The sequence below is a fragment of the Mustela nigripes genome, chromosome 15, assembly GCF_022355385.1.
Source record: "Mustela nigripes isolate SB6536 chromosome 15, MUSNIG.SB6536, whole genome shotgun sequence".
In the NCBI taxonomy this organism is placed as follows: Eukaryota; Metazoa; Chordata; class Mammalia; order Carnivora; family Mustelidae; genus Mustela; species Mustela nigripes.
In genome coordinates this window covers 31,003,225-31,026,541 of record NC_081571.1, presented here as the reverse complement: position 1 = coordinate 31,026,541, position 23,317 = coordinate 31,003,225, and positions in this window count along the sequence as shown.

The following is a 23,317-nucleotide window of genomic DNA, read 5'->3' as shown; positions in this document are numbered from 1 at the left end:
TGGTGGTTGGTCTGCCATGCTATGGGCAACCCTCCATAGAAAACCTTGAAAATTCAGCCTGACTAAATTTGCATAAGTTAGCAACCTGGTAGATGAGGCATTTTTAGAGCTTTGCTGGAATGAATCTATGACTTAATGAAATGTTGGTATGAACTGGGTTTGAAAGGAGTCAACTGTGACAAGTGGACATGCCGAGGGTATGGAGGTATGGAAAAAGCTTCTTTTCTAGTGATGCTCAAGGCTTTCCAGGATCTGAGTAGAAGGATTGAAAAAGCAGGATTCAATACCCGACTTTCCCATTCACACATTACTACACATGCACTACTTCTTTTACTTCTCATTCATCCCTTTTCCCACTTCTACTCTTATGGGTTTTAGTCTTTTTCTTTTTTCTATTCCTTTTCCCGCACCGCCCCCCGCCCCCGCCCCTGCACCGAATCCCTGGCCCTTGTCTCAAGAGGACCATTTTATTTTCCTGGTGGCCTTTGAAGAAGAAGGAGGCTGCTGCGTCTGACTGAGACAGAACCAGATATGTCAACACTCAGCAACAACTAAGTGAATGTGCAAAGGAGTGACTAGATCATGTCAGGAAACCAACACATACTGGATGCTCTGGCAAATGGAATTGTCTGCTCCTAGTAAACATCCCCTTTCCATCTTCCCACCACATGCCAAATCTGAAGGAAGGAAAGCATGCAAAATTTGAGGTCCTCCGTCTTCCTGAGCTTTTACAAATACATCAGATTCATGCACACTGGCATCTTTCTAAAACACTACATGTACAGCAATTCCTGTTCGGTAGAGTTTTTTTCCTCCCTCTCCTATTTCCTTTTGTCTCATTTGTTTCCACCAGGCCATTGTAGAAAAGTTCCCAGGGAAGATGACCCATTTCCCCAGGGACCCTAGTGGAAACCTGAGCACCTCATAGCTCATTCTGTCTCTCTGTGTCTACTTGTTGATTTGGCTTGGAAAGGTGGCATGGGGTTCCACCTGTACATTTTGGGGACACACCTCTGACTCAGCTTGCAGTTGCACATTTAGCCCGTGGAGTCATTTGGGGCATGCCAAGCATGTGCTCGCTTCACTTTTGGCTTTGTGAATCGATTCTCTAATGTCCTTGCTATGAAATTGAAATATGTTTCCCAGAAGCTGCATTTATAAATGCTAATTAGTTATTGATTCACATTATGATGATTTAGGCTTGTGTCATTTTTTACAATAAAAAAATTTGTACACAGTGCGTGTTAGATTTTAGCTATAAAACAGAAATCTATCCTTTTGATTAGTAACACTTTTATGATACCTCAACTCTTCTACTCTTATAATTGAAAAATTCTATTTCCTAATCATTTACTCCCACCTCCCCTCTCCTTTGCTGTGATTGTTTTCTTTTCAGGAGCTTCTTGACCAGTACTCCAGCCATTGTGGTGACAATCTCTTTGATATTATCGGATATGAACCAGTTATTCATTATTTCTATTGCTCCTGGCTTTCAATGATTACAGAGAAATCCTGTAGAATCTTCTGTTTTGAAAATTTGAAGGTGTCCCCTCCTTTTGGCAAAGGAATGAGCTAGAAGTTACTTACTCCATTGGTAGCATCCAGAACTAAGAACCTGGAGATCAGGGCTGGCTTCAGAGACAGTAATTTCTTTTTCAAAAACAAAAACAACAAAAAACAAAAAACAAACATATTTTAAGCTTTATTATGAGGGTCCTAAAATCATGGTATGTCACCATCTTGGGAAAACCCATATTTCCCCCTTTTCTATGAATTCTGCACAAGCTTCATTTTCTAAAAGATCTGATCTTAATCATCTTATGTTGGTAGGGCAGGGGGTGCCTGGATGGCTCAGTTGGTTAAGCAGCCAACTCCTGATCTTAGCTCAGGTCTCGATCTCAGGGTCATGAGTTCAAGCCCCACATTGGGCTTCACTTAAAAAAAATCTTCTGTTGATGGGATGAAATCTCCTCATGAAATGTACACATCTTTTGGAAGACAGATTACAAATCTGGGTGTCAGCTAGATCCAGGATTGGAGTTTGAGCTCTGCTGCCTGGTAACCTTGGGCAGGTGGCCCCTATTTGGATTTTGGTTTCCTACCTTATGAAGCAGGAGTCAATTACCTGCACTGACAGGTTGTGAAGATGGCACATGGGAGGGGCTCGACAAATTGGAGCCACTATTATTATCTCCCCATCCCATTTGCTACACCCTAACTCCCCAGAGTCAATCACATATTTTTATCTTTTTGTCTATATCTGCCATGCACGGTCATATTGAGCAAGGCACTTACATTACATTACACTGAGCAAGGCACTCTTATATTATAAGAGAACTAGGATGGATATTAAATTAATTTCCTAGGGCTGGATTTGCAACAATTACACAGACTGAGTGGCTTTGAACAACAGAAATTTGCTCTCTCACAGTTCAGGAGGCTGGATATCTGAAATCAAGGAGTTGATAAGATCATGCTCTTCCTGAAGGTTTTAGGGAAGAATCCTTCCCAAGGATTCTGATGGGTTCAGCAGTCTTGTTCCTTGACGTGTGGGTACATTCTCTGCTTCTATTGTCATATGAACCTACTTACCCATGTGCCTGTTTGTCTCCAAATCATCCTCTCTTCGTAAGGACACCAGTCATTGGATTCAGATAGTACCCTAAGACAGTGTGACCTCATCTTACCTTGACGACATGCGCAAATACTCTGTTTCCATATAAGGTCACATTCACAGTTTCTGGGTGAACATGAGATTTTAGGCAAACGTATTCAACCCATACATTATCGAGGGACCTAGAGTTCAAGAATGAAATAATATCTGGAAACCAAACCATAACTAAACTGAAGTAAATGAATGCCATAATAGAAGCATGAGCAATGGTGGTGTTGAATGTATCTAACACAGTGATGGGTTGTTTCTTTGAAAAGGGAAGGAAATCATACTTGGATTCGAGTAAGTATGAAGTGTTTGTATTAGCTATTGATTTTTTACGAGACCATGTTGGGATTAGAACAGGGTGCTCTGTGCCTGCTTGCACCTCTCCTTCCTGTGATGTCTGTCCCTCTCTGCTCCCCACCCTGCACCAGAGCATCTTGGTTCTGCTGATAGCCACAACAGGATTTGCATTTACTTCTTCCTTCCAATGGAAAATATGGTTTTGTTTAGGGATTAGGAATTAAATGGGACATGGAGCCAGATAGAGAAAACATTATTTTCCCAGTGTTTCAGAGCTCAGAGGGAGGCAGCCCAGCTTCATGGAGCCTTGCTCAGGGAAGCATGCAGGGCTGATGTTTAGTAAGAAGATCGGTCTGCATGCTGGGGGTGGGGGGATTCTGCTGGGGGCAGTCACATGGGTGATGGCAGGAAGGGCAGCAGGGATGAGAGATCAGAACCATATACATGACCCTGAATTCTTTGCTAAAATGACCAGCATCCTTAGAAGTCTGTTTTCATTGCCTTTCTGCTGGAAGCCAGTGGAAAGGCAGCATCTGCCCAAACACAGTGAAATACAGAATGGAGGAGCCTACAGAAGCAAGAGCAGAGGTAGGCATGGGGTCTCAGTCACGATCTCAGGGTGAAGGTGCTGATACTTGGATTTGGCATCCTTAAAACTTCTCTGGGCAGGGAAGCCTGCACTGAGGACACAGAGGTCAGGTTTAAAGTAGTATGGTACTCAACAAAAAACAGGCTCAGATCTATAGAGGCAGAGAACAAACTGATGGTTGCCAGAGGCGAGGGAGATAGGAGATAAGCAAAATGCGTGAAAGGGAGTGGGAGACACAGGCTTCCAGCTCTGGAATGAATAAGTTACTAGAAGAAGAGGCACAGCACAGGGAATATAGTCAATGATACTGTGATAGTGCCATATGGCGACAGGAGGGAGCTACACTTTTGGTGAGCACAGCAGAACGGTATATATTGGTCAAAGCACTATCTTACACAGCTGAAACTAACGTAACATTGTGATATTGTATGCCAACTACATTTTTTTAAAAGGGTGAAAAGACTTGTTAAAAAAAAATAAAAGATAAATAACTTGGGGGGCATCTGGACGGCTCAGTTGGTTAAGTGTCTGACTCCTGATTTCGGCTCAGGTCATGGTCTCAGGGTTGTGAGTTTGAGCCCTGTGCTGGGTAGGGAGTCTGCTTGAGACCCCCCCCCCCCCCCCATTTATCCCTCTGCCCTTCCCCCCAACCGCCATGTCTCTCATTCTCTAAAAAAATAAAAAATAACTTGGAATCTTCAAAAAAAAAGAAAAAGTAGTGTGTTCAAATTTAGAAGGAAAACATCCTAGACCCTAATAGGTAAGAAAGACAAGCTTACATATAACTCTAGGGGAAGGACAAATAATGAGTGAGACTTAACAAAAATGCCTAAATGAGGATAAGTCATGAAATAGGGGAGGGGTCTCTAGAGGACTTTACCTAAATCCCCAAGTTCAGGGAGACATTATCTCTAACAGCGAAAAAGGAGATAACCATAGAGCATCAGCTATACCCTGGGGACAGAGGTAACACCTTCCATCCCCTTCTCTCCTACAAAATCACCAACACAAGTGGCCCATGATCCAAAAGACAAATCCCACCCAAGTTCAGGCACAGGTCAGTGATGCATGAGGGGTGAGGAGTATCTGGCCCATGGGAATGAAAGGGTAATGCACCCTGGGGTCAGACTCCAAGTCAGTTCAGAGATGGGACCAGGGGCTCAAGCAGGATTCAGCTCTGAAAGAAAACTGGCAGGACCCCCAGAAGAGGGTCAGATCCCAGCTGCCGGGGAGGGGAGGTAGGCAGTGCCAAGGCACTGGGAAGCCCCAGGATGGGAAGAAGCTCCAAAGGCCCACGTTTCCCAGGCAGCATGGATCTGACAGGCAGATGAGCTCCCTTTGCGGGGAAGAGTCGGGAAGCCGCCATCTTCCCCTGACATCCTGTCAGGGACACAATGACATGACATGCCATGTCGCCCTGTCCCTGACAGTATGAAAGACCGATATACTGAACTGATGTCCTGTAGGTGCTGTAACAAATGACCACAGACTTGATGGCTTAAAACAACAAAAACTTATTCTTACTTATTTCTGGAATCAGAAATCTAAAATCTAGGGATGGCTGGGTGGTTCAGTCAGTTAAGCATCTGCCTTCAGCTCAGGGCATGATCTCAGGGTCCTGGGACTGAGCCATGTGTTGGGCTCTTTGCCCAGTGGGGAGCCTGCTTCCCCCTCTCTCTGCCTGATGCCCCTCCTGCTTGTAATCTCTCTTTCACTCTCTCTCTCTCTCAAATAAATAAATAATCTTAAAAAAAAAATCTAAAAATCTAGGCACAAGCAGGGCTCTAAGGAAGAATCCTTCCTTGCCTTTTCTAGCCTCTGATGGCTCTGTGAGTTCCTGTTTTCAGAAGACAAGATGAGGAATCAGGACAGTTTCAAAGAAGGAGAATGTTTTCCTGAATGCCTTAAACCCCAGAGGTTCAGAGCTAATTTTTTTAAAGATGACTTGACAACTTGTTCACCTTGGTTTCTGCCCTCGACAAGGGAGTAAACTTGACAGACAGAGACAGGTTAATTGAAATGTTCCCTCAGCCTGCAAGCTGCTTGGGCAAAGATGGTATCCTTATAAACCGCAGGGATGTTTAATAAGTTTTGTGTTTTGGGTTTTTTTGTTGTTGTTGTTGGTTTTGTTTTCCTCCACTGTCAAAAGGAACTCAAAGCTGAATGTTCTTATTTGTGATATAAGGGCTGGTGATAAAGGCTCTCTTTTAGAATAAACACTATTGTTTTGAATCCTAGGAATTCTATTTTTCTTTTTTTTTTTTTTTAAGATTTTATTTATTTATTTGACAGACAGAGATCACAAGTAGATGGAGAGGCAGGCAGAGAGAGAGGAGGAAGCAGGTTCCCTGCTGAGCAGAGAGCCCGATGCGGGGCTCAATCCCAGGACCCTGGAATCATGACCTGAGCCGAAGGCAGAGGCTTTAACCCACTGAGCCACCCAGGCGCTCCGGAATTTTATTTTTCTAAATATTTATTTATATAAGAGGAAGAGCAGTGAGAGGGGCAGAGGGACAGGGGGACAAACAGGCTCCTGGCTGAGCAGGGAGCCTGACACAGGGCTTCATCTCATGACTCTGAGATCAATACCTGAGCTAAAATCAAGAGTCAGACACTTAACCGACAGTCACCCAGGCACCCCTAGGAATTTTTATTTAAGTCTCATATACTGGCCCATAGAAATCCATTTATACAAGTTATAATGGCAACAGCATCTCCTGGACTGAAAAGAGGAGTAGGCTTCTGGCCTAACACCATGGCTAAAGGGAGGAAAACAGGGAAACATGGCTAGAAAACATTTCTTATGTGTACGTTACAATCAAATCCCTCAGAATTTGTTGTGCATGGTTAATATTAATGTCTATAGCCTTTAAGTTATTTTTTAAAAGTCCTATATGACATAATCTTGTTTTTATAAAGGACTTAGAGAGATCTGTGGGATCATTAGTGCACCTGCAAGGAACGAGTCGTTCAATACCTTGGTTTTACTAGATTGTATGTCCCACACCACAGGGGTTAGACAAATTTACCCCACTTTAAAAGAATATTTAAAAACATCTGTTCAAGTTTTGTTTAGGAAAGGAGAATGACGTATGTGACTGGGCAGAGGAGGGGCTGCTGGTGGCAGCATTAAGCCTTCTCTGGGCCATCCTGAACAGTTCTGATCTGGCCCAAACTTGCATAAAAGGATTCTTCAAGCTCATCACAATCCCTCCCAAATAGCTGTTAGAGTCAGACACTTAACCGACAGTCACCCAGCTGTTTTTTTGTTAGAAGAACCTGCCCATTGGGGCCAAAATGAATTCCTTCCTGGCATACAGAGAAGTAAATATATTCTTTCTATCTCTGTCTTCTTACATTTCAACTTTCTCCAGCACCTGCCCCTCCAGCCTAACCAATCTGGCTCTGTAAAACACAGCACTGTAGTCTTTAGTCTTCCCACAGTTAATAATAATGGATTGTATTACATCAAATTGTCAAAGATTATCAATAGTCTATTAATGCAGTTTCATGCATTTTTCTTTGCCTGGATTGATGGTTAAGAAATATCTAGATTTGTTTCTTCTCTTTTACAAAATCAATGCCAACATTCATCTCATGATTAAAAATCACATATGGGGCCATAGCAAGTCAAGTTTTTTAACCCTTCAGGTTTAGCCGGAAGGTTTGAGAACCTCCTATATATTGAGCATTATGCTAGGGCTGTATCCACATGTAATCTCTTTAATGCTTTTCCTTGGGAGCTCCTCTTGTTCCTTGTATTTTTTTTTTTTTTTAGATTTTATTTATTTATTGGACAGAGAGAGAGAGATCACAAGTAGGCAGAGAGGCAGGCAGAGAGAGGAGGAAGCAGGCTCCCCGCTGAGCAGAAAGCCTGATGTGGGACTCGATCCCAGCACCCTGGGACCATGACCCGAGCCAAAGGCAGAGGGTTAACCCACTGAGCCATCCAGGCACCCCTTGTTCCTTGTATTTTAATCACAGAATCTATGACCCAATTTCTCTTATCTCTTATCACCTTTAGACTACTTCCTAGGTCTTGGTCTTGCCTTCTAAGAGGAGTATGTGCCTTTCAGTATAAGAATAGTGTGTTCTGTGTGCCTCTATTCTATTCCCAAAGGTGCCTAGCAGATGATGGAGGAAAAGAAGAACTCAATACAGGTTTATTGAACACTCGACCAATGAATTTACCTGTGTCTTCTGTCAACTGTGAGCACCCACAGCCCAGTATTTGTAATGCAGATCTTAATTTTCACCTCCTTGAATTTTTGTCCCCATTCTCGTTGGGGTTACATAAAATTGGGTGAGAGGTAGAAAGGGCCAAAAAAAGCCACTTGTGCATGATGAGTTTTCTCAGGTATAGTGTCTTCCTTACATAGAATCCCAAGGCAGGGAAGTATGACAAGGTGGAAATGTTAGCCAATTTGATGTTGGGAGAATAGAGATCTAGACTTGCCTCTTCAACAATTGTTCCATAACTTAATCTTTCTCCACCTCTTTATTCACAAAATTCAAATAATCATAGCACATCACCTGTCTTGTGTTCTTGAGATCTCAAGTAAAACAGATGTGCAAACATGTCAGGAAGAATAAACTGTAATATGGATCGGATAGGACCATTGTTCTTGAGGTTACTCAGACCAACTACACAATTTGACCTGATTGGCATCTAGTATCTTCCTTGAAGCTACTTTCCTCCTCCAGCTCATGCATACCCCTTTCTGTGCTACCCCCACACCAACAAGCACGTCTGGGCAAGATTTTAGTGGTCATGGGCTCAGTGCATACCCCGTTCTCAGTGGTAACACATTAGGTCTTTAAATTAATTCTACTTGGATTTAATATTTCAATTTTTTTCTCCTATTGAACTCTGGTTTCACATTCTAGAGATTGAATTTATCTCTTCCAACCTTTCCCTTTTCTAAAGTGAAAGAGAAAGGAGGAAGGCAAAAAAAGTACACCTTAATCACAGTTGGTAGTGGATCACTTTCTCTTTCTTGCAGGCAAGTAGCAATGAATTAGAGTCTCAGGGCTAAACCCACCTTGTTCTCCTAATCCACTGGGTACTTCTCTGCTTTCTTCACTCCTCTTGGTGGAGTCAATCAGCCTGTGGTGAGCCTAGTGGTGAAAGTGAGAGGAGTCCAAGAAGACCGTGGTCTAGATAATTCTTCATTTTTTGAAAGCAAGTCTTTAAAGACCAGCCCCATCCACTGGCCCCTTCCCTTAACCTCAAATCCTCACAGCCCCAAGGGTCTAGCATTTGGTAAAGACTCAATAAAATAGTAAGCAACATTTAAACTAATTTTTAGAAAAATGAAAATATTTAAAGAGGATCTTGCAGAGATATGCAAATATTGTAGAGAGAAAATTCCCCAGTGAAAAAAAGGGTCAGGAGAAGCATTTCAGACAGCGAGGGTTGGTTAGGGAGGAGATATTTTGTGTGTGTTGCCTATGTGTATTTGATGGGTATAACTTCGGATGCTTTTAGCTATAAAAAACAGATAACCTGAACTCAAAGTGGCTTGAATAATCAGGAGATCAGGAAGTTTGTTTCCTTGCATAATAAGAAATCCAGCAGTGAATCAGGCTCCAAATCTGCTTCTTATGGTTCCCTCTGATCTGGTCTCCTTTGTGTGTTGACTTCATCCTCTTGGCATTAGCAAAACGGTCACAGCAGGTCCAGGCGTCAAATTCCAATAAACAATGCTAAGGGAAGAAATAATAAGCATAATCGGGCCAGGCTCTGCTGGTGCCCTTGCGGGGCTCCCAAGGGCACAGAAAGTAAGTTTTCCAATTCCCACAAACCGCCTTCTAGACAGAAGTCAGACGAGAGCAGAGAGAGAGCTATAGGCTTAGCTTATGGAAAACCATATTGTTAAGGATTTTTATGCCACTTTCGTGTGCAGAACTCAAACTGGAAGATTTCTCTGAGCAAACTCCACTGGGCATTACCCACAGACAGCTGTGTGACCTTCACCTGAACCTTTGCCATTCTGCTGACTTGCCTTACAAGTACCACTTTGGGGCTGGGCTTCTCACATGCACACACGTTTCTGAAATCTGAAATCCTCTTTAAATTTTCTACTCAAGCCAAAACTGAGGATCCAGTATAAAAGCTTTCTATTCTCTTAACACAAGCCCTATTGAGGACTTGTTCTTCCAAATTGTTTGTCTACTTATGAGATCAGCAGCCACATTGTGTTCCTACATGACTTAACCACTTTGCATCAGCTGCACAACTGGCCCCAATGACTGCAAAAGCTGGTCATTAATAGGCTAAGAAACAATTTCAATGGGACAACTGTCAATTTTGGGTCAGCAGGTGCATGTGGCCAAGCCCTTGTCTGTTCTTCCCAAGCAATCTCCACCTCCGTGCTTTTCTCAATTCTCCTCCATGGTGTTGGGCAGAACAATTTTCTAAAACACAGTTACAGTCACATCATTCACTCATCCCAAAGCCTTATGTCACTTCTCTGCACCAACAGATTAAGTGCAAAATAGCTACTGGCATTACCCTCTTTTTGCTAGTTTTCCCCCTGAAATCTCTGCCCTGTGCCATCTCCACACTGTGCCCCAGTCACACCAAAGCAGCAGCTGTTGCTCTGAGGGGTATGCAGGTGCATCCACACCTCTGCGTGTGCGCGCTGCTCTGGCCAGACATTCCCCCATCCGCATCTCAGATCTGCTCCTTATCCTTGAGGCGACAGTTCTGAAGCTTTCTGTATTCTCAAGGCCATCAACCCATCAGCCCCTTTCCTGGGCCCCTGTGGGACTTTCAGGGACTCAAAGCCTGAACCATAGTTATTTATGTACATGTGTGTTCCCCTCACGACTATAGCGACTGTTGTGTCTTATTCACCATTGTGGGCATAGGACCCAGCACAGTGACCAGCGATGAGGAGCTGCCCAAAAAATATTTAATAAGAAAAAGAAGGAATGAGGACGGGAGGAAGGGAAGGAGAATGAAGGAATCTTCATTCATGTCAAGTCAACGTGCTCTCCTAGACCCTAGTACTCTGTATCTTCCTCTCAAATCTTATCTTTGACCCAGAGTAAAAATTAAGGCTAAAGGTACTGAGGGTCGCCTGGGTGACTCAGTCGGTTAAGGGTCTGAGTCTTGTTTTCAGCTCAGGTCATGATCTCAGGGTCATGAGACTGAGCCCCTCATAGGGCACCCTACTCACCAGGGAGTCTGCTTAGGATTCTCTCTCTTCTTCTCCCTCTGCTCCTTCCCCGTTCATGCTCTTTCTCTCTCTTAAATAAATAAATAAATAAAATCTTGGGGGGGAAAAAAAAGTCTAAAGGTAAAGAGACAACCCAAAAGGCAGCATCTGGAGGGTGTCTAGCTGTCCCAGGAAGCTCTTTCAAAGCCAGCCTAAAGACAAGCAAGAGCCTTATCTTCTCTGTGGAACAGAAGCTTCTTACTCAGTAAATGTTTTACTGAGAATCTCTTCTCAGGCTCCAAGGGTCACTGATATTTTTTAAAAGATGAACTCGACCCAGTCCTCAGTAGTCTCAGTCAAGTTCGGTTATCTCAGTCTTCTCCTCTGGATCCCTCAGACGCCAGATTCTTTCCTCACGTCGTTAACTCCCCCTGCATGTTAGCTCTCGGTTGTTTCTGAGCTCTGGATGTCACTGCTCAAGGTCTGGAGAACACCCCTGTTTTCACACCACGCTGAACCTGAATACAGAAGTCAAATGATCAGCCCCTTGTGAGGGTTCTTTTTGTTTATCCTCCCAAGCCTGCTTCTTCACGTGTTCTCTCTCTCTCTCTCTCTCTCTGCCCTTTCTCAGATGCCAGTTGTAAGTTTATTAGACCTTTTTACTGGTCCCACACCAAATGCACCCCCAGGCTCTTCCGTACTTTCCCATCCTTTCTGGTCCCACACGTCAGTCTGGATGTTTCCTCCTGACCTGTTGCCTAGCTCGCTCATCTTAGCCCCCACAGCATCCTACCTGCAGCTCACCCTTTTAATACACACATTTCAGTGATTTATTTTTGAGTTCAAGAATTTTTATGTGATTCCTTTTCATAAGTTCTAGTTTTTTGGCTGAACTTCTCCCCTCCCCTCTCCCCATTCTCTACTTTTTACACGGCTTAATCTGTGTTTGATAACTTCAAAATCGACACCACTGTTCTGGTTATCACTGCTACATAACAACCCCCCCCCAAAAAAAAGTAGTTGCACAAAGCATCCCCTTGGCTGGAATCATTTAGAAATATCTTCACTTGTGTCTGGCAATGGATGCTGGCTGTTGGCTAGAGCATCTTCAAATACTTTCTCAAAATGGCCTAGGCTTCCTGATGGTATGGCCATTCCAAGGCCTTACACTTCTTACATGGTAGCGATACCATGCTACCAGATGATACTTAGATGCTAAGCAGAGATCCAGGGTGGGCAGGGGGGGAGGGGAAGAGTGTGGGGAGAGCAAGCAGAAGGTTACTGCGGCAAAGTGAAATTTCAGCATCTGAAATGCCAATGTTTAAACGTGGTAAGGACATATGGGAATTCATACACCCCCGCCAAGCTGCAAAATAGCAGAAGATCGTATTATAATGATAATTACATATTATGATACCATGATAATTAACATGTTTGAGAGATTTGTTGAGTGCCAACAAGTCTAACGTTTCTTCAAAATATCTACTATCATTACCCTCACCTTATAGATGGGAAAACTGAGGCCAGAAAGGTTCAGCAGCTTGGCCAAGGGCACCCAGCAAGTGGCAGAGCCTGAATTCAAACCCGGGCGGTTATACACTGGAGGCCACTCCTCAAAACTCTGTTATGTAAGACACAATGGCCAGATGTACACGGTCTCCCATTTTCTGTGCATATCCTGGCTAAACGCCAATGGCAGAAGTTAATGAGAGCAAAATGCAGTCATTATGTTTAGACAGGAGAGGTCGGATGGAAGCCAGGCTTCAGCATCATTTATCAACATCAAGGGCCTCAGCAGATGTTGCAGTGGGAAGAGACTGGGTTTGAATTTGGATTACTCACAAGATCTGGTTTAGGTCTAGGCTCCATCATTGCTTCTGCGTGAGCCTCAACACACCATTTAACCTCTAGGTACAGTTTTTGCATTCTAAAATGAAGATCCTAGCACTTTAACTGAATGACGGACTTATCTTCAAGGCTGTGGGGTTAGAGGGATAGAGAGTGAGCGAACAGACAGGTCCGTCGCTGCTGGGACAGACAAGAGAGGTGGCAGCAACCAGTCAGAGGAAGACAACATTCAGACCAGACCTCTCTGACCACGGACGATACCAAAATAGGAAATTTAGTGACTTGTATGAGAAGAGGGTGCAAGAGCCACAAGAACCTCCCACACAGGGGTCAAGGACAAAATGACAATGGGGCATGTTAACCTGCTCTTCCCCTTCCAGGGCCAAGGGCCAAAAGTGGGCTTCCCCTCCTCCCACGACCTGGTCCTCAGGGTGGGGGTTGCAGCAGTCCCCGGTGGAGAGTGGGAGAGAATGAAGCAGCCAGAAGGGACAGGAGAGGGGAGGCAGAGGCAGGTGGGACCCTGGCTCAGCAGACACTCCAGGCTCCAGTGCAGGCTCCGATGATCCACCAACTGTCAGCTGTAAAACAAAATAATTGATCCCCAGGCCCAGGCAGGCTGAGGGCAGGGCCCCATGAGACCATGCTGCTCTCGGGTGCCCTGCAAGACTGGCTTGGCTGCTGGGGGTGGGCTTGGTGCAGCCCCCGACCTGTTCTAAAGCAGCATTCAAGCCAAGTCTCAGTGTACAAACAACGTTGATTAGGTTACCAGCCTCCCAACTTCTGTTCAGCCTCCTTGTCCCTCCCTTTGTAGGGAGACCTGGATATTCTTTCCATGCCTTGCTTTTTGCTGACCACTACCCTTTTGGCGCTGATGTTCTAAGGCTGAAGGCATTATGCTAAATGAAAATAAACACTGATAAATCCTGCCTTAGGCACTGGGGTCACATGCTGGCTTTAGGGAGCCATTTACAATCTGTCTGTTTTTTCTACCGAGGGTTGCAGTGGCAAAGTAACATTATTCAGGTGCCACTGTGTTTGATGTGCGTTTTATTAGACACAGGATGGCTGAAAAACAATAGCCTCTAGTCAGCTTTAACTCCTGTGCTGCCATCCAGCTGTTGGTAACTTCCCCTTCAGGGAGTGCCTCGTTTAGACAGGTCCATTTTTTAATTAAAAAAACATTTTTAGTCCTGATTTATTGTTAAAAATGGTTCCTCAAAATAAATTTCCATAGAAGTGGGTTGCATTTTTCCAGTCATAAGAAGAAACTTGTGTTTGACTGTAGGTGCAGCAAATGAGACATAATATAGTTTAGAAGCACAGACACATTGTATCTTGCATGAAACTGCGTGGTTACCTTTAACAGAACTGTGAGCTTCCACAGTTTAAATTCTGTAAATATTGCCTACGAGTAATTTCTTATGCATTGTATATTTTATCTAAAATTACAAAGTTGGCTATGAGCTATATTATATAAATTCTTAATTAATAGAACTGGGGAGGTTCATTTTATTTTTTTCTTTGTTGATATTATTAACATAGAACATATGTAAGCTTTAGGTACACAATATGATGATTTCATACAGATGCATATTGTGATTTGATTACTAAGACTATTTTAATTAATAAAATTACTTGGATAATTCAAATATGTTTTAAAAATTACACAGTCAAGGAGTGCCTGCGTGGCTCAGTCAGTTGAGTGACCAACTCTTGGTTTTGGCTCAGGTCATGATCTCAGCATCCTAGGATGTAGCCCTGCCTTGGGTTCTGTGCTCAGCATGGAGTCTGCTGGATATTATCTCCCTCTCCCTGTGTTCCCCCCACCCACCACCCCCAAGCAGCTCATGCTCTCTCTGTCTCTTTCTAAAATAAAAATAAATAAAATCTTTTAAAAATATTATTAAAAAAATTACTCCATCAAAATACATAAAGTTCTTTAAAAAGTCAATATCCTTTGACAGAGAGATTCTAGCCTGGAGTAATCAAAAGGGAAGATAAACATACATGTAAAAAAAAGATGGTTACCAAAGAATCATTATTTACAAAAAAAGAAAAGAAAAGAAAAGAAAGAATCGTTATTTACAACTGCAAAACACAGGAAATAACTTAGTTATCCAACAGAAGAATGATTATGGTATAATCATTATACTGATTGATTATGGTATTGATTGATTATGGTATAATCATAATAATGATGGTATTAGAAAAACAATATAGTCTCAAGGTTAAGAATAGGCTTTGGAGACAACTAGATCTGAGTGTGAAATGGGGCTGGCTTGCTTAATTTTGTGACCTGGAGTAATCAGTTTTCTCATCTAATGTGTTATTTAGCTATTGCTAAATAAAAAACTGCCCCCAAACTCAGTCGCTTAAAACAGCACTCATTAATTATCATAGCTCCCATGAGTGCAGGTTGGCTGGAGTTGGCTCTGTGAAGACCAGAGTGGGGGTGGGCTGGGCTGGGTGCCTCTGCTCCTCCCTGGAGATCCGTGTGCCCAGTGGTGGCCCCGCCCCAGGAGTCTCTCATCCTTGCTTATCCTAGTGGGAGAGACAAGCTGGTACTTTATGTGGTGCTAGAAGAGTCCCAAGAGGGAAACATGAAAACTCATAAGACAAGGTTGCACTGTAATTTCCACCTCACTCTTTTGTCTAAAGCGAATCACACTGACCAAATCTCAAATCAAGATGTAAAAAAATACCACACAGCTAAGATTAGGATTCCACAGCAGGGATTCTCAACCTTTGCACTACTGACCTTTTGGACCAGATAGTTCTTTCTTAGGAGGGGCTGGCCTATGAATTGTTAGATGTTTAGCAGTGAGCAACCCTGGCCTCTACAACCTAGCTATTAGCAACCCATCCATAACTATGACAGCTGAAAATGTCTCCAGACTGCCAAATGTTCCTTAGGGGGCAAAATTGGTCCCTGGTTGAGAACCACTACTCTATAGGGAGGGATGAAGAGTTGGGTATAGTAATTAAGTCTGTCACTTTGAGGGTTATAATACTGCTGACCTTATTTGATTTTTCAAATGATTAGGTTTTTCAGTGATTAGGTTCAATTGCTGCTACTTTCATAAGTACTTAAAAATACAACTTCTGCTCATTTATAGCCCATATAATGTGGTCATTTGAAGATTTTTGAAGGATTTCTAATATCATAAAAAAATGTTTAAAAGTTTTTAAGTAAAAAAGAAAGGATCTAAAACGATATAGGCATCGAGAAAATAAGTGTGTGGGGATGCCTGGGTGGCTCAGTTGTTAAGTGTCTACCTTCCCCTGAGGTCATGTTCTCAGGGTCCGGGGATCCAGTCCCACATTGGGCTCCCTGCTCAGCAGGAAGTCTGCTACTCCCTTTCCCACTCCCCCTGCTTGTATTCCCTTTCTCACTGTATCTTTCTCTGTCAAATAAATAAATAAAATCTTAAAAGAAAGAAAGAAAGAAAGAAAGTGTGTAAATAATATGAATATGAATGTAAGTATAAATACTCAGGAAGAAGAACAGTTGGACAATAAACCATTAAAAGGTGATTTTTCTATTGTGGTGTAATTTGGAGTGATTTCTCATTTTATTTATATTTGGTTTTTTTCCACCTAAATTTCTCATAATGAGATTGTATTTATTTTTTAAATCAGAGAACAAGTTTGCACACGGACATACACAGCATAAATTTATTTAAGATTCTCCAACCTGACTCTTCTCTCCTCCCAAAACATTTCCTTTGAAGAAGAAGAGCTCTTCAAAAAATCACTCTATTTGGCTTGGTCTTTCAGTGAAAGTATTATACATAGATGGTCAGTAAATATGTGTAGTTCAGGATTTCATTTTTTGTAGTAAAAAATCTCTTCTGAAAGCAAGAACATGTTAAATTGGGGAAGATTTTTAAAATATAAAAGTATTAGGTATTGGGGCACCTGGGTGGCTCAGTGGGTTAAAGCCTCTGCCTTCAGCTTGGGTCATGATCCCAGGGTCCTGGGATCGAGCCCCGAGTCAGGCTCTCTGCTCCGCAGGGAGCCTGCTTCCTTCCCTTTCTCTCTCTGCCTGCCTCTCTGTTTACTTGTGATCTCTCTCTGTCAAATAAATAAATAAAATCTTTAAAAAAAATTAGGTATTAGAAGTTATGTGGGGAGGCAGATTTATATCCTGCAGCTGGAATTACAAACTCCTGCAATCTTTCTAGAGGGCAATTAGTCCTTTAAAGTGTTCACATATAACATTTCCATTTCTAAGTATATCTCTCTTAATTAAATTATCCAGAGATGTATATGAAAATTGTTCAATAAAGATGTTCTCAATCTGTTTTGTAATGCTATATTTTGGGGTCTTTTGTAATAGTAGCTTAGTCTGAATCATAACAAAACATAATTTGGTATCAGAAGTAGTATCCTGCAGGGGTAACAAAAATGTAAATTCTATCACTTTAATAAGTATGTGATTTTTTAACAATTGTATTAGAATCAATTGTGCTTAAAATTGATCCTTTAACAGTCATGGGATAGGCAGCAAGGAAACGTTTGAGAAGCTGGAGACTTTTATCAAATCCCAGCACATTTGGCAAAACTGGTCTCTGTGAGGGGCGCCTGGGTGGCTCAGTCAGTTAAGCGTCTGCCTTTGACTCAGGTCATGATCCCAGGATCCTGGGATAGAGTCCCCCATCAGGATCCCTGCTCAGTGGAGAGCCTGTGTCTCCCTCTCCCTCTGCCCTTCCCTCTGGCCATGCTCTCTTTCTCTCTTTCTCAAATAAATTTAAAAAAAAAATCTTAAAACAAAACAAAACTGGTGCCTGTAATACTTTGAAGGTAGTTTACACACTTACCAGGCCTCAAGCTCTGGAGGAAACAGTGACACAAAATTAGTATGTTGATTTCTGTCAGCTGCTCCTTGGTGCTTTTAGTAGGCAATGAAAAAGAGAGAGGTGAAGTCTAGCAAGAATTTTGTCAGCTTCTCGATGGAGACGAAAGGGAAAAGGGCTCAGATGGGGATGTCCCCTGTATGGGGGGACCACAGTCTGAACTGACTAGCAGTCCCTTAGACCTCATGGAGCTGGGAAACTGAACTGTTTCAGTACCATAAACAGAAAGCAATAATACTGGGTCTACGACCTTTCTCCAGGGCTTGCTGTTATTGGAACCCTAGGAGGCAATCCTCAGGCAAATACAGAATTAGGCATATTGTCTACTCATCCAACCCTGTTATTTTCAATGGCCTCCAAGTTGCTACTGAGTTAGAGAGGAAATAGTCCTAGTCGAGAGATGAGTAAACAAATGAGTGCTCATACACTTAAGATTTATGCAGAAAATATCTTTGGTTATCCTGACATGTTTATGGAAATGACTGGTAGCAAGTAGTCCAGAAAATGGCTAAGAACTTTGAAAGTACTATGTGATCAAAGAAACCACAAACCTGGCCTGCAAAAGCTTGTAATTTTCTGATCCCCAAAGCAACCCCCCGGGGAAAGTCGTGCATCCCCAAGGAAGACAGGCTCTCCCACACTCGCTGTAGCTGTGGCCACAGAACTTAATAGACAAGCAGAGTCTCTGAGAGGTCACTGGACAAAGGAACTTCTCCCAGAGAGGGGAACCGGTTGGTGTCTGTCGGCCAATGAATTTTTGTCATTCGCCGTGGCAGACTTGTCATAGTTCCTTCCCAGTGAGATGTCATCACTCTTAAGGACGATAACCATTCTGCGTCCCATTCACCCTTTTTTCCAAAAGAGGAGTTTTTATAGCAGCTCTGTTTCTTTGACTGAAGAGTAATTATGCAGAAGGAGGCGGAAAACCTGCCTGTTAGTTTAAATGTCTCCAGACCGGGGCACCTTCAACCCTGATGGAAAAGACTTGAGGTCACCCAGAACTCTTAAACTTTGAGTTGGATTTAATAACTGGAAGCCTGTTTAGGCTGTTTCCTTGGGGGCAGGAGTATATTCTTAGGGCACAGATTTGTAGCTGGGGGACTTGAGACAGAGGCTGGAACTGTCCTCAGTATTCAGTCCTCCTGGCACTCAGTAAAATCTCTCCCATGTTGTGGTTTTGCAAGCGCTGTGGCTGGGCAATGGGTGACCAGCATTTCCCAGCCTACCTTCTAACTAAGCGTAGCCATGTGGTTAAATTTTGGCAAATGACATGTGGACAGAAGAGAAGTGAGCCATTCCTGGGGCCTTCCATCCACTCTGTCTCTCCTTCCCTTTGGCTGGAATGGGATGGGGGCTGTCAGGCCTGCCTCACCCACCTGGACTAGGGAGCAGTTTCCCTAGGGCTGGGCACAGCCTGGCTCCCCAAGAATGTCTGTCCACCTCTGCATTTATCCATGAGGGAGAAGAAAGCTTATATCTTGATAGAACCACTATAGTTCGGGGTCTTTTTGTACAGTACTTTCAAACTACCCTAAAAACTCAATTGCTCAGGGGGCGCCTGGGTGGCTCAGTGGGTTAAGCCGCTGCCTTCGGCTCAGGTCATGATCTCAGGGTCCTGGGATCGAGTCCCACATCGGGCTCTCTGCTCAGCGGGGAGCCTGCTTCCCTCTCGCTCTCTGCCTGCCTCTCTACCTACTTGTGATCTCTCTCTGTCAAATAAATAAATAAAATCTTAAAAAAAAAACCAAAACTCAATTGCTCAGGTAAAAACACAACAAAACAAAATAATAAGCACATAGTGAACTCGAAAAAAATTATTTAGGTATATTTTTTAAAAGTTATTTATTTGACAGAGAGAGATCACAAGGAGGCAGAGAGGCAGGCTGAGAGAGATGGGGAATCAGGCTCCCAGATGAGCAAAAAGCATGATGCAGGTCTTGATCCCAGGACCCTGAGATCATGACCTGAGCCAAAGGCAAAGGCTTAACCCACTGAGTCACCCAGGTACCCCACGAACTCAAAAGTTTTTAAGAGGCATGTGTGCATAGAAAAAACCTGAAAAGCTGAGTACTGAAACATGTATTTCTGAATAGTGTTATTATGAATAGTTGTATTTTCTTCTTTGTGTCTTTCCATATTTTCCACTTTTTTACTTTGCATATATATGATTTTTATAATGAAGGCACCAATATGTACTATTTTCTTTTAAAGATAAATAAGCATAGATTCCTCATTTTTCTTCCTCACATTTAACTGTTAATATGTTGCCTAATAGCCACAGTTTTTTTCAAAGCCAAGAGCATTAGACCACATAAATGCCTGAGGAAGCTCTAACTGCTTTTTCTTATCTTTAAATGCCATAAGACCTGTTCAACATGCGCTGGACATCTATCAAAATACTTCACATTTCATGGAAAACTAGAAGAATAATTACCAGGGGAGGCCTTCTTACAGCTGCTAAAGCACACCAAGACCAACCAAGTGGGCAGTTAGAGGAGGAGAAATGGCCTCTTGAAGAACTTGCTTACATTTTCTCCCTCTTTAAGAAGCTTCTTTGGCAAGCATGCTTTTTACATTTTATATGAGGCTGTTATGATTAATTTTAAAAACAGTTACCATAATCTGCTCAAAATCCTCTTCTTCTCTCCCTATATCCAACCATCCAAAGGATAAATCTTGCTTTCTAGGCCAAGTCTAATGACTCACAGACCCTTCATGATCTGAAAAATGCCTATATTCCCAATCTCCTCTCCAGATATGATTCCCTACCCCTTCCACCCCTGCAAACACACCCTTTCTGGCACTCCGTAATTCAGCTCACTGAATGTCTTTTTTCATGAATAGACCTTAATTTTTAGAGCAATTGTAGGTTTACAGAAAAATTGAGCAGAGTTCCCATATACCCCTAACTGCTACCCCAACACATAGTTTCTCCTGTTATTAACATTTTGCCTTATTGTGGTTCACTTTTGTGATTGATGAGCCAATTTTGATATGTTGTCATTAATTAAAGTCTACAGTTTACATTAGGGTTTGCTGTTCATGTTGTATATTCTATGGGTTTTGGAAAATGTACAAAAACATGTATCCACCATTAAATTACCATATGAAATAGATTCACTGACCCAAGAGTCCTCTCATTCAACCTTCCCCTCCCTTAAGCTCCTGGCAACCAATGACCTTTTACTATCATCATATTTTCGCCTTTTTCAGAATGTCACATAGTTAGAACATACGCTATGTTGCTTCTTTGGCTTAGTGTTATGAATTTAAGGTTCTTCCAAGTCTTTTCATGGCTTGTCAGTGGGTTTCTTTTTGTTTATTTATTTATTTGTGTATTTATCTATTTGTTTATTTATTTACCAGTGTGTGGGTATACCAGAGTCTGCTTATCTATTCTCCTACTGAAAGACATTTGGTTCCTTTTTAGTTTTGGTGATAATGAATAAAGCTACTATAAACATTCATGTGTAGGTTTCTTGCATCAATATTTTTACCTACTGAATATCTTTTATCTTCTCAAATGTCATTTAGTTAGATCCCTTATCTTTGGTTCTCCAAATATGCTGTTCTGATATCCTAGAACATGCTTCCATCTTTTGCAACCTTGGTAACTCTTATTCAGTCATTAGATTGCAACCAAGAGATCATTTCTCCCAAGAAGTCTGCCCTAATCCCTTGACCTTCCCACCTTCCAGGGGTTACGTATGTCTCCTCTGTGCTTCTGCAATATTCTATTCTACTCCTAGCATCACATCATGTATTGTCCTAAGCTCTCTATTTCTATCCTGCATTAAACTCTGGGCTCAGGGAGGTCAGTGACCAGATATGCCTTCCTTATCATCAAATCTCAGCCATATAGCTGAGCCCTTGACATGTAGTAGTTGCTCAGTAAATATCTGTCAAATAAACAGCCACTTGGCTTGCATTGCCTAATCTCACAGGAATATTATATATATATATATAATATACAATATTATAGTAATGTATGTAATAATATATTTAATGTATGTATTACAATATTATAGTATGGTATATTTTCATATATGTCAGCATTACATATATATTACGCATAGGAGTAACATATATTATAAAATACATGTAAAACACAATATATTTATAAAATGCTATTTATTATAAAATAAGGGCATTTTATGTTGTTTGGGAACTGTTCTGAAGTCATCATGATCCTTATTTCTTTTATATTTCTTCCATCCTACATCCAGAGGCTTTGTACACATAAAGGATTGAATACTGTTGTTAACTAACCAAGAGTTGTTGGTACTTTCTAATTTTTTTATACAAAAATAATCCAGAATAGCTGTTCAGAATATCTGTTCTCAGAATCATTTCACCCACTGAACATTTTTATTGTCTTTGATCACCACCCCAAACCCAGAGATGTTCTCACACCTAGGAATGCCTTCACCCTTAGGTTATAATAGAATTGCTATCACTTACTGTGCTAGTTACCTTCAAAGGAACTCCATATGTATTATTAGTAATCCACTATGTTCATAAAGATCCCTTAAAAGCCAGAGAAACAGGCTGGTCCTTGTTTATAAATGTAGAAGAGAAAAATCCTAAAGTTTTAAAAATTCAAGTTATTTAAATACGAACAGTTCCCCCAGTTGTCAGGGATTTACTTGGACTCCCCTAGCTAGGAAGAGATGATCACAATGAATGACACAGGGCATGAGAGCTTTGGCTGGTAGAACCCATCACACTTCATTCATTCTCTCACTTGATCAGTTATGCATCCTTTTGAAAACCTACTCTACTGTCAGACATCACACTTGACTCTAACTCCTATTACAATTCTACTAGGTAGACATTATTTCTTCTATTTTTTTTTTCAGATATAGAAATGGCATCTCAGAGACATTAAATAATTATAATGTCACAAAACCATCCAGGTCCCAAGAATTTCAAGGTTCTATAATTTAAAGGGCTATACTGTCTTTAAGTCTTCACCATCCCACTGTGTTGTGCTGCCTCAAAGGACATTATTCAAGGGGTGCCTGGGTTGCTCAGTTGCTTAAGGGGGACTCTTGATTTTAGCTCAGGTCATAATCTCAGGATCATGGGATCAGGATCTGCACCTAGTGGGGAATCTGCTTGAGATTCCCTCTTTCCCTCATCTTCTCCCCCTGCTCTCTCTCTGACAATAAATAATAAATAAATCCTAAAAATAGACATCATTCAATCTTCAATAACATCATGTATCTCATCAGGATCACTGAACTGTAAATCATGGCTAGGATGAAGAGTGAAAGGGGGATGCCAAAGCAATGAAGGCATTTCTTACTCTCTTCATGAATTGACCAAATGGTTCTATAGCTAGAAGTCACACACAGAAATGTCTTGCCTCTCCACTAAGCCAACTCAGCTATTAAACTTGGGCTTTTTGCATTTGTTTAGTAAGACCATTGTTTTGATAAGGATCATTTCACGTGTTGCTTGCCCTGCAACACAAGGAGCAGGGCTCGCCTGGCTTACTTCCAGTGGTTTTCATTTGGTCTGCAGGAGCACGCTCCTACGTTCTTAGGTAGGTCGTCAAATTTTATCAACCTTTTGTCAAAAAAATGTTCTGTGACAACTAAAAACATACCCTGTCGCAATGAGGACCATCAGTGGCTACACATTGGGCAGAGCATAATTTACTCTGGACTTACAGGAGTAAATTTAATTTACTCCTTATAATTTACAAGGTACAACAGAACAAGGCAACATCAGAGAGAGCCTAGTGCTTCTTGGAGTATGTGTGAATTTGTTCTCTTGGGCAGGGCAGCAACTGTTCTGTTTAGACAATGACTGACCCAAGGTTGAAGATCTGCCAGGTGAATGGTATTGTAACTGTGGGTACTCTCATTGGAATCTGTGACACATGGAAATAATCTAG